We start from the raw sequence: 3,817 nt of genomic DNA, 5'->3' as shown, positions 1-3,817 counted from the left end.
GGACTTACAAGACACCTTACCATCGAAGTACCGTTGCGCCGGGAAGTTGAACAACGTAAAGAAATTCATTATATTTGTCAGGATTTATAAACGAACAAGAACTCAAAGGTTTATTTACAACAGAACAAGAATATCGGTACATCCGATGTGTACAAAGTCTCGCGCTGAAGTGCACAATTGCATTGAAGTGACTTGATGACAACGTCGCAATGTATCGATTTTACGTTAGCAGTCCTCCTCAGTAAACGACATCTGATGATGTTTGCCTGAACTAAACTTGTTACCCGACTTGCTCTACCATTATCCACAAAATGACGGAACTCAATTTTGGGGAATGCTTTTACGATTGTTCACTTTTCGACCAAAGAAATACTCTTTGTTTTCGACCTTCTGGGTGAGGGCTCATACGAAAGAGGAAGGTTCAGTACATTCGGCTTTGGTCATCGTGTAAGTCACAAAACTCTTTTAGTCAGGGCCGGCGTGACCTTTTGCGGGGCCTGAATTCACATTCAAATCCTACACTTAAATTTTACAAGAAGGAATTATTTATTTACAAATGCTATATATTTTGTATAAGATGAATATTAAATAATAATACTTTGATGATTTTTGTCACGGGGCGCAGGAGTCAGAGCCAAACTCCGAGTTGACTTCAGCGACAGTTGCGGAAAAAAGCAGGAAACTCCGGGACAAGGACAGAGAGGGCGATACAACAATTGCAGGAGAGGCGAGGATAGGGCGATTAGGCTAGCATGATTTTTTTTCCAGGATATTGAAGCAAAGAAGCAATATTTTCTAATAATTCTGGTTTTAATATGTTCGTTACACTTTGGCGGATGCGACTCCAAGGCCTGATTTTACAATTTCGGCCCTAAAACTTTATAAGCAATAAAAGTATGTTTGCTATCTTCATTTTATTGTTTATAAAGTTTTAAGGCCGAAATTGCGAAATCAGGCCTTGGAGTCGCATCCGCCAAAGTGTAACGAATATATGAAAATCAGAATTATTAGAAAATATTGCTTCTTTGCTTCAATATCCTGGAAAAAAATCATGCTAGCCTAATCGCTCTATCCTCGTCTCTCCTGCAATTGTTGTATCGCCCTCTCTGTCCTTGTCCCGGAGTTTCCTGCTTCTTCCGCAACTGTCGCTGAAATTTGGCTCTGGCTCCTGCGCACACTAAAAAAATGTCTTGCATCTCATTAAAAATTGCTTTTATTTGTTAATGGTATCATCAGTCTGTAAAAAGGTAATCAAAATCGATGGAGTAATTTTCGTAGACCGCGGGGCCTTTTAAAACGCGGGGCCGGGTTCCGGCGAACGCGCTGAACCTGCCTTGCGCCGGCCCCCTGCTTTTAGTGATCTAAAAATGCTTGGAATGCAGGTGTATTATATCGTATTTTTGTTCTACTTTTGATATCCATATTATTAAATATTAACAAGATATCGTTGAATTATGACCAAAGCCGAATATATTGAACCTTCCTCTTTCGAATGAGCCCGCACCCAACCTTAAATATTCTCATATAAGGACGAAAAGTGAAAAATCACAGACCTTTGTTTGCTCCCATTTTTGCCGGTAATATCACCTCGCTGCATTACCCGGGTCTAACCTATGTGCTCTTACATATGAAAATATATGATTCCAATGAATTTAATGAATGATAAAGTATAATTATTAACAATCATAGTGCTGCTCATTCCTCTGGAGTAACTATACATCCCATTATTAGTGTAATATGAATGTGAGGTCGAAAAATTCGTTTGGACCTCATCGCTAGATGGCGATACCAGTTTGTTTTTTATAGTACAAAGACGGTAAAAGTGATCCTCTTCTGAATCAATAAAGAAGTTTCTGCCAAAGTTCAGGTGATAACCCACTGCTGAGTCAATGAGAAAGTAACCATTTACCAGGTATCAGCCACATTTTCTAATGGCATTATCAGTCCTAAATAATTCTCTCGAAAATAAGTGGAATATAGGAAGACTTGTTTTAGAGGTACTAATGTCACGAAAGAGCTGTATCTCTTGACGTTGAAGTGTTGAACTATTACCATCTCAACAAAAATTCTCGAAAGATGGAGAACACAAAATGAATTTAGTACGTAGTCCTCAAGCATGCATAAGATTTATACTTGTATTTGAGTCAATGGGCTCACGACTTATATTTTTGTTTCAATAAATACAATTAAACAAATATTCGTAGAAATGATAAATACTGTAATGTTCCAAAGGAAAGAATCGAACTATTTTCACTACAAACTTAGTCATTTTTTCACCGATGGCGCCACTAGTACTGAAACTGTGGCCGATACCTGGTAAATGGTTACTTCCTTACCGACTCAACAGTGGGTTATTACCTGAATTTTGGCGGAAACTTCTTTATCGATTCAGAAGAGGATCTGTTTTATCTTCTTTTGTTTCGTTTGTCTTGTTGAATTGCTGTTTGATTTTGTTAATTAATAAATTGCTTTAAGGTTGTTCAATACGTGTGATCATTAAAACTTGAAAATAAAACCACTTATATTCTGAACGTATATTTATTATAGTCTCAAGCGCTATAAAACATGCTCTACTTATCTGGATGCACCCATTGTATTTCTCAATTTATATGAAGGCAGTAAGGTCATGTTCCAAAATTGTTTTCTTTTTTTTACGCCGCCACCGAAAAGGTTGCATTGTATTTAATATCCTGTATTTAATAATTTATCCAAATTCATTAAAAGTTGGTGAGTAATGATGCACTTTAAATAGAAATTATTTTATACTTTTTAGTGCACTTTTAATGCTTTTCGAAGTCGGTTATATTTTTTTTCCAAAAGTTATTTCTATAAAAAGTGATATAAAATGGTAAAATATAAAACAAGTCCAAATTCTTGTTTATATTACCAAGTGGCGGTGATGCTCTATCCATGTAAGAAGTTTCAACCCGATTGATCCATCCGATCAAATTTTTCGGTTTTTTACCACAAAAATCGGGTAAGAAATGACAAATCGCATAACGTCTTTATATCGGGACCGTATTCTGATTTTTTAAGCCATCTTGCTGTAATCGGCAAACAAACATAAAAAGAAGATAAACATGTCGAATTAAGTAACCTCCTTTTTCTCGAAGTCAGATAGGAAATGTCCCGCCATTTCTATTACGCGGGCTCCTGAGTAACCAGTTACAGCCCTGAACAAAGGATACGAGGACTTTTGAAAGAACCAGGGAAACTTGGCAAAATTCTTTTGTTTGTATCGTCATATTCTAATTAAATGTCCGGGACCTTGAGTCCGGTTGTTCCTTATTCACAGGAATTCCCAACTCGATTCAGAGGAGTTCGCATGCCAGCACATGTCTGATACGTGCGCACGTACGAATCATAAGATATACCGCGTGCAAGACTGGAATAATACACTGAAATCATTGTTCGTCCGCTTCGTGACGATGTTCCCCAACGCACAGATGTACGGATCATCTGCCCCTTCGAACACCAGGCCCTAGAACAGAACGAATCAATCGAACTATACAGGGTGCCCTACAAATGTTGTAATACCTTGAAATGAGTGGTTCGGAAGGTGATTTGAAACAACTTTTTCCTTAGCGAAAATGTTGCTCGAGGCTTCGTTAAGGAGATATTAACAGAAAACCCCGACCAATCAGAGCACGAGGATACCGTTGGAGCGGCCGCGGTAGCGTAGGCTACGCGTTCTCATTGGTCAGGGTTTTCTGTTAATATCTCCTTAACGAAACCTCGGACAACATTTTTGCTAAGGAAAAAGTTGTATTTGTGTTTTGGGACACCCTGTATATATATATCTTATTTAGTCTGAAGA

The sequence above is a fragment of the Hylaeus anthracinus genome, unplaced genomic scaffold (assembly GCF_026225885.1).
Source record: "Hylaeus anthracinus isolate JK02 unplaced genomic scaffold, UHH_iyHylAnth1.0_haploid 11982, whole genome shotgun sequence".
Lineage (NCBI taxonomy): Eukaryota > Metazoa > Arthropoda > Insecta > Hymenoptera > Colletidae > Hylaeus > Hylaeus anthracinus.
Note: the sequence above shows the minus strand (reverse complement) of the source record.